This window comes from Pipistrellus kuhlii, unplaced genomic scaffold, assembly GCF_014108245.1.
Source record: "Pipistrellus kuhlii isolate mPipKuh1 unplaced genomic scaffold, mPipKuh1.p scaffold_m20_p_16, whole genome shotgun sequence".
Taxonomy (NCBI): Eukaryota; Metazoa; Chordata; class Mammalia; order Chiroptera; family Vespertilionidae; genus Pipistrellus; species Pipistrellus kuhlii.
The window spans coordinates 11,314,962-11,323,705 of NW_023425471.1; positions in this window are offsets into that span (position 1 = coordinate 11,314,962).

Below are 8,744 nucleotides of genomic sequence, written 5' to 3' on the forward strand. Positions count from 1 at the left end.
AAATAGATACAATTGTTTATAATGCATTTAATTAATTTTACTAACTGAATACATTATGGAATTAGCATTCAGATCAAGAAACAGTATCAGCATCAGTACCCTAGAAGCCTCTTTTTTATCCCTTCTAGTTTTTGTATCACACCGACTCTTTTTGACGCTGATTGCTCTGCAATCTTGAGCAACAGATTGATCTATCTAGTACTTATTTTCAACATCAGTGCACTACTTTCTTCATTATGAAGTAAGTTGTTAGGGCTACTTAGTATGATAGAGATATATCACAAGCACAATTTATGGCTCAGAGTTAATTCTTTAAGCTCTAGTTGGTTTGCTCAGTGGATAGACCATCAACCTGTGGACTGAAGGAACCCAGGTTCTATTCTGATCACGGCCACATGTCCGGGTTGCAGGCTCTATCCCCAGTAGGGGGTGTGCAGGAGGCAGCCTACCAATGATTCTCATCATTGGTGTTTCAATCTTTCTCTCCCTCTCTCTTACTCTCTGACATCAATAAAAATATATTTTAAAAAATACCACTTCTCTCCTGTTCTTTCTCTCTCTCTCTAAAACAAACAAACAAAAAACAATTTAAAGGCTTTGAGTTGCCATAAAAAATAAATTCGAAGTCTTACCACCAAATATGACCTGCCAGACAGGTTTCATTTTCTCAATTTTTTTTTTGTGATAAAATTATACATTGTTATGTATCTTAAGTGAGATACTGATCTTTGCAGAAATCTAATACTAAAATCTGCATTGTAAAATGTATAGGAAACAAAATCTTAACAGTAACAAATAAGCATGGCATCATTAGATGTTTTTACTAAAATTTTCAATAAGTACTTGGTAGTTGAAACTCTGGTTCAAACATCACAGAGGCCACAGAGAAAATGAGTTAAAAAAATATGTGTAGAGATTATAGGAAGAGAGAAAAAAAATCCTCTACCCATACCAAACATTCTTTGCTGAGAACCTCCCCTGTAACAATACATAGATTAGCAGTGGGGAAACAGAGGTTTAAGAATATGTAGACCCAGGAAAACTGAGTACCAGTAACTCCCTGAAATGGCCCAAACTATCATCTTAAATACCATCTTCAGTGCCCAGCCTGTGTGCCTCAACCTCAATGGTTGAGCAATGACCTCTGAACCAGGAGATCATGGTTTGGTTCCCAGTCAGGGCACATGCCCAGGTTTCAGGCTTGATCCCCATTAGAGGGTATGTAGGAGGATGTAGGAGGTGTGATGATTCTTTCTCATCATTGATGTTTCTATCTCTCTCTCCCTCTCCCTTTCTCTCTGATCAATAATAATATGTATTTTAAAATAATATCTTCAGATAAATACAAAATATATTGTGGAGGGGAACCAGTTATGGGAGGTGACCAATAAAAGCACAGTAAACAAGGGTAAGGTTGTTATGCCTTTTCCATTGATCAGAGCTTCTAGAGATTTAGTCATTCTCCTCTTCCTAGTAAGAGAAGGAGAAAAGTTCACAAATAGAGATCTTCCTTATAAATGTGCATATCTATTACAAAAGTGTAACTTCTGTTTGATTTTTAGAGCTTCTCTCATATCTGCTGTTTCTCAAAAATAATTAGCTTAAAATAATCCTTATGCCAAAATGCATATTTGGGGTGGCAAATTCTACTCCCCTTCAAGATCTTTCATTTGTATATGAAATACTGATTGGGTCCAGATTAGAAGAGAAGAGTGAAAAAAACAAGCAATTTTTTAGACTAACAGCCAATGATATGAGACAAGACTTTGCTGTAGAAGATTACAGTAAAAGAGAAAGCTAGAACCTAGATTATTTACTGTGTTAGTAAAGTTTACTAGAGGAAATGACCCCAGTCTCTTTTGGCCTGCTATAACTCTACACTACAATGCCCACTATTCTTTATTATATTTGACCATTAGACTGTTTGACCATTTGACCGGTAGCTATGACACACACTGACCACCAAGGGGAAGACACCAGCTCAGGCCCTGGTCAGGCTCATGAAGGAGACAACCAATTTATGTGTTTCTCTCACATTGATATTTCTCTGTGTCTTTCCCTCTTTCTTTCACTCCCTCTAAAAATCAATGGAAAAATATCCTGTGGTAAGGATTAAAAAAAAATTAAGATGGCAGGATCCAATCAAATGCCTATGCTCATACTGCAATGCTCATAACCAGCATCATTAATTCCAGACATCTTTCTTACTCATGCAAAACAGAACTTCTGAGTCTTTACCAACACAATCCAACAGGTTACCATTGACCATTAATCAGAATATGGCATGCACAATATAATCAATTTCTTATCTCTTATCTCATACATTGCGTATATGCCAGAATTTAACCTTAATATGTGTAGAGAATAATACAGATTTTTATTGAAATAATTAGCTCTTATTTAAATCTATAAAAATACATGTTGTAGCCGGGACCGGTTTGGCTCAATGGATAGAGCATCGGCTTGGGGACTGAAGGGTCCCGGGTTCGATTCCGGTCAAGGGCATGTACCTTGGTTGTGGGCATATCCCCAGTAGGGGGTGTGCAAGAGGCAGCTGATCGATGACTCTCATCGATATTTCTAACTCTCTATCTCTCTCGCTTCCTCTCTGTATAAAATCAATAAAATATATATTTTTAAAAATACATGTTTTAATTAAAATACAGTAATCACTTGTGCATTATAGTGTTATAGTAGGCTTTTGTCTCATGATGTATAAGTTATATGCTGTGTATGGATTTTTCCTTCCTTTATATCCATATCATATATTTATAAAAATGTAGACTGTAAAGTCATCACCATGATTAATTCAGAGTTTTAAAATTTCCCAGAATATACTCTCTGTCTCTTTTATATATTCAAATAGATAAAAACATAGAAATATATTAAGCTTTGGAAAACATTTCTCAAATGTGGCTGTCTTAACTGGATGTGAAATATATTGATTGCTGGCACATTTGGTTCTGTCCCTAGTAATGGACATACGAATTTTTTTTTTTTCTGTATTGGTTTGAGGGATTTAATTCTCAAATGTTTATAAAACTAGCAAGCCAAAAGCATAAGTTTTGTCTAACTATACAGGTTATCTGCCACAAGAATGGTCTTACAAATAATAAACTCTAGTGAATATTTTAAAATATTGCAATGGCCCTAGCTGATTTGGCTTAATGGATAGAGTGTCAGCCTGTGGTCTGCAGGGTCCCAGGTTCGATTCCTGTCAAGAGCACATGCCTGAGTTGCGGGCTTGATTCCCAGTAGAGAGTGTACAGGAGGCAGCCTATCAATGATTCTCTCTCATCATTGATGTTTCTATCTCTCACTTCCTCTCCCTTCCTCTCTGAAATCAATAAAAAATATTTTTTTAAAAAAAACCACATTGCAATAAATGGCAATCATCTCCAAATAACAGCTGCCATTTTTGAGCACAGAATCTATGATAAGCATTCATTATCACATTATCTCATTAGTCATTGCAATGGTCACAACACAAACCATTTAAGGATGAAAGACAATGGAAGTTTAAATTCAAGGTCAACATATTTATTACATTGGTAGAGTTAGGGAATTGAATTCACCTGTAGCCTCATATAAAATAGATAGAATTAAATCTGTTATTGAATAAGTGTACTTGAATGATTTTTAAATGTTGTAGCAAATGCACCGTTTTGTGTTACTACATGTCTGTCTAGAATGGATTCTACAAAATTTGAGCTGAACATAGTACTTCTTAGGTATTTCCTAGACTCTCTTGCAGCTCAGTAGGCTTAAGACTTGGCGTGAAACTAGTTATGCCGTTTCCTCGGGGGCAAAGCTTTTTGTCCTAAACTTGCTCTTTAGTGCAGAATTTTGTTAATACTTACTATAGACTAAATGTTTGTGTACCCCCCCCATCAAGTTATATGTTAAAATCCTATCCCCTAAGGATATGGTACCTTTGGGAAGTGATTAGGTCACTGGGATTAGTGTTCTTATAAAAGAGGAACCAAGAGATCCCTCACCCTTTCTATTATGTGAAGTTACAGCAAAAGGATGTGCTCTCACCACTGATTCCATAGTGCCTTTATCTTGGACTTCTTAGTCTCCACAACCATGAGGAATAAAAATTGTGTTCTTTATGACAATTGTGTTCATATGCCATTTAGTCTATGATATTTTGTTGAAGAAGCCTGAACAGACTAAGACTGTATCTACACTTTCCAAGAATGCCATATTATGTTGGAGAGGAAGATGGGTATAATCTCCTTGTTCTCAATCCACTGAGATACCATACATGTAAAGAAATAAATACCATCACAGTGTATTCTATAGCAGAGAAAGGAACAAAGTGTCATGGGAGAATAAAGAAAAAATCATTTATAGTATGGATTATAGGAGGGTTTCCCAGATAACTATTAGTTTCCCCAGGCCACCATAACAAAATATCATAGAAAGGGTGGTCTAAACTACAGGAATTTATTTCTCACAGTTCTGGAGATTGGGAAATCCAAAATCAAGGTACTAGCCAATTTGGTTCCCTAGTGAGGGCCCTTTCCCTAGTTTGCAGATGGTTACCTTCTTGCTGTGTCTTCATATGGCAGAGAAGGGGTAATGAGAAACATATAATCTGGTTTCTCTTCCTCTTCTTATAAAGACACTAATCCCATCATAGGAGGTCAACCCTCATGACCTTATCTAAACCTTATTACTTCCCTAAGGCCCCACCTCCAAATACCATCATGTTGAGGGTTAGAACTATGATATACAAATTTGAGGGAGACACAAACATTCATTCTATATCACAGATGATATAAAAAGCAAACTGAATTATGAAGGTTCACTGACAGCCTCAGAAACAGGTTTTCTTTTAAGGTATGCAAAATACTGGGAAAAACAAAACTCAGTGCTTTCTCTCCACCCTGCAGACACTATGGCATTTGGTTTATTTTCTTCCTCAGAATGTATAGAAAACCTTCCCTTTTCATTCACAAAGTTGAAAATAGCTACTCCAAATATAATTTTTATTAGACGTGAATTTTTACCAGATATTTCTTAAGTTTTTAAAAATTTTGATATAATTATAAGGTCAAATGAAGCTGCAAAAATAGTATGGAGAGGTCCCATGTATCCTTCATGCAACTTCCTCCAATAGTAAAATTTTATAAAACTATAATACAATATCAAAACCAGGAGTAAAGAGCTTATTCAAATGTCACCAGCTTTTACAAACATGCATGTATGTGTGTAGTACTATGCACTTTTACCACATGTATAAATTTGTGTAACCACAACTACAACCAAGATACTAAGATGTTTCATCATCCAAAATGAACTTCTTTGTAACTATTTCTTTCTAGTATCTTGCTCCCTAGTCCCTAAACCCTGAAAACCACTAGTATATTTTCCATCCCTATACATTTTCATTTCAAGAATCCTATATAATAAAATAGTAATATACAAATTATCCATCACTCCATCACAAAGATGGTGGTGCCCATAGAGACTGGGGTGCTGGTCGCTGGTAGCATCATGCTGGCTACGGGCCCCAGCATCTTGTGCACCCTGACCTGCAGAGGGTAGGGCTCTGGCCAGAGGCCAGCCAGGGCATGGGATGCTAGCATTATTGCAGGCTGAGCTGAGCCACCCCGCCCCCACCCCCCCCGAACAAATTTTGTGCACTGGGCCTCTAGAGTTATATAAATTGAAAAATACACATATTCTTCTGAAAATCAAGATGGTGCTGTAGGTAAATGCTGGTACTTGCTGCCTCCCACATCAGAATTACAACTAAAATATATAACAACCGTCACTCAGAACCACCTGAAATCTGGCTGAAGAGAAGTCCTACAACTAGAGAAGTAAAGAAGAAAGTACACTGAGATTGATAGAAGGGGTGGAGGCATGGAACGTGCTGGTCTCACACCCATGTGTGGCATGTTTTTAATCGGGAGGGATATCTTCTCTTCACTGTGGAGGCCATCTGTGAGAAGCAAGGTATCCCAGCCCCACACCAGATCCCCTGCCCAGTCTCCAGAGCTGGAAAGAGAAGTTCCTGTAACTTTGGGCTGTTAAAACAGTTGGGGATTGTGGCTACTAGAGACCCATTGACTTTACACGATCCCAATTCCTCTGACATACAGTGCAGGGTGACAGTGTTGGGGGATTCAAGGAGATATGGGGATAATATCAAAGTTAAAAGGCAAGTGACATGGAAAAGCACTATATATGTTATAGTATAGTAGGTAGATATTTTAGTAGGTGTATTCATATGTGTACATATATGATCATATATAGTATAGTAAAGAGTTAATATATTTTATATAAAAGTGATATGCATTATATTTGTATGTTGATATATTTCACATATTAATATCTATTGATAATAAAAAAGTCTCCAATATAAATAAATGACATAAACATTTTAGAAAATAAATATAAATATTGATTGCATGCTGCTTTTTGTCTAGTTTAGTGCTGTATATTGGGGATAGAGCAGAATATCTGAAATTTACAGGACATTTATAGTTTAACTAGAGGCACGGTGCATGAAATTTGTGCAAGGGTGAGGTGCCTAATCCTGTCCAGTGATCAAGGCCAATTAGGTTCCCCGCCTCCTCACCTCCCCACTTCTCCACTTCCCCATCCACTTCTTCCTGCATTGCCCAAGCACCACCACCCACCCCTGGTTCCCCAACCCATCCCAGGGCCCGATCCCAATCAGGCAATCAGGGCCTGCCGTCTACGGGGAGGAACAAGAAGGTTGGTTGGCAAGCCCCATGAGCAATCAGGGCCTGCAGGCTCTGATAGCTCCTGCGTTGAGCATCTGCCCACTGGTGGTAAGTGCATATCATAGCGACTGGTCATTCTGGTCATTCTGTTGTAATGGTTGCTTAGGCTTTTATAAATATAGATAGGAATAGCATAAAGTCAATAAGTATAAAAAATAAATACAGCTAAAATAGGGGAGGTGGGAAATAGTGATGGAAGGAGACTTGATTTGGGGTACATGATATACTGCACAGATGGTGTATTAGAACTGTACATCTGAAGCCTATATAATTTTATGAAAAAGTTTCACCCCAACAAATTAAATGAAAATTAAAGCTAATTTAAATTGTTGGTTTAATTTAAAAATACGTTTCTTTAAATTTAGCTATGTTCAAAAGGTAGTTTTATTTTATCTAAGTTTATTAAAGTAAGTTCATGTTATCTCTGTTACAAAATTTGCTAGCAAGGAAAATATCTTGGGATGACAATTGATATTGATGTCCATGAAGTTTTCATGGGTAATTTAAATATAATTGTTAAGAACTAATAAGTTAAATAAATGTAAGTAGAATAAAAGGCAAATAAAAATAAACACAGCCTATATTTAGCCAAAGAAATGCAAATCAGTGCAACTATCCTATCTAATAAAGAGTGGGGCTTGACAGGGGACTTCAGGCCATGTCCCCTGCCCCAGCACCAAGCGAGAGGACCTGAGATTACACCTCCCTGCCTGGCTGGGCTTTATAGGGGACCTCAGGCAATGCTTCCCACCCAGCAGGGCTTGGTGGGGGACCAGAGACTGCGTCTCTCGGCTGGTGGAGCTTGGCAGGGGACCTGAGGCTGAGCCCCGCCCCCCAACCTGGCAAGGCTTGGTGGGGTACCTCAGGCCATGCCCCTTACCCAGCAGGGCTTGACAGGGATCTCAGGCCAGGTCCCCCACCTTGTGGGCTTGATGGAGGACCTCAAGGTATGCCCCCGCCCTGGTCTGGGCTGGGAGACCTCAGGCCATGCCCCCTGTCCTGGCACCAGGCCAGGGGCTCTAAGGCTATGCCCCCTGCCTGGCAATACTTGACAAGTGTGGGACTGGCCTGGTCTGGATCTAGCCCAATGTGGGGAGGGGCCTGGCTGGGTTTGGGTCTCACCAGATTTTGAGGTGCATATGGGTGGATGGGTATCTAACTCTAGGTCCTGTGGAGAGCCTCAGACTCTGACAAGAGGAAAGTTTTCATATACATTTTACTAATTTTCTTTCATCTCTGGCACTTCTATTATAGAAAAAGGGCAAATAGCAATATTAAATTATTTCCTCTAATTAATCCCCTTTTAATGTGCATGAATTTTGTGTACAGGGTCACTAGTAAAATATAATTTTCAAATGATCAAATAGTCAATGATTAAAAAAGGGAGAGTAGTCAGTATTCACTTTGAATGTTGGGAAATAGGCATTTTGTTATCTGACAACTTTTTGGATATAATTATCAAATATATTTTAAAATATCAATGGGGGGAAGGGGACAGATGTAATACTTAAAAAATAAAGATTTAAAAATATATATCTACGTATGTATACATATACAGATGTAGATACAGAGGTTCTTATCATAGCACTAGAGGCCTGGTGCATAAATTTGTGCATCAGGGGGTTTCCTTGGCCTGGCCTGCAGGATCAGGCTGAAACCAGCTCTCTGACATTCCCCAAGGGGTCCAAGATTGCAAGAGGGCAACTCCACTGGTGCATGATCAGGGCCAGTGAGAAATGTGGGGGGTTGGCCAGCTGGGGAGGGACCACAGGAGGGCCCCAGGTCATGTCCTGCCCATCTCACTCAGTCCCAATCAACCAGACCCCAGCAGCAAGCTCTGGTTGAAGCATCTGCCCCCTTGTAGCCAATGCACATCATAACGACCTATTGACCAGTCAACTGTCTGCTCCCTTGTGGTCAGTGCACATCATAGGGAGCAGTTGAGCAGCCTTAGCATATCATTAGCATATTACACTTCGA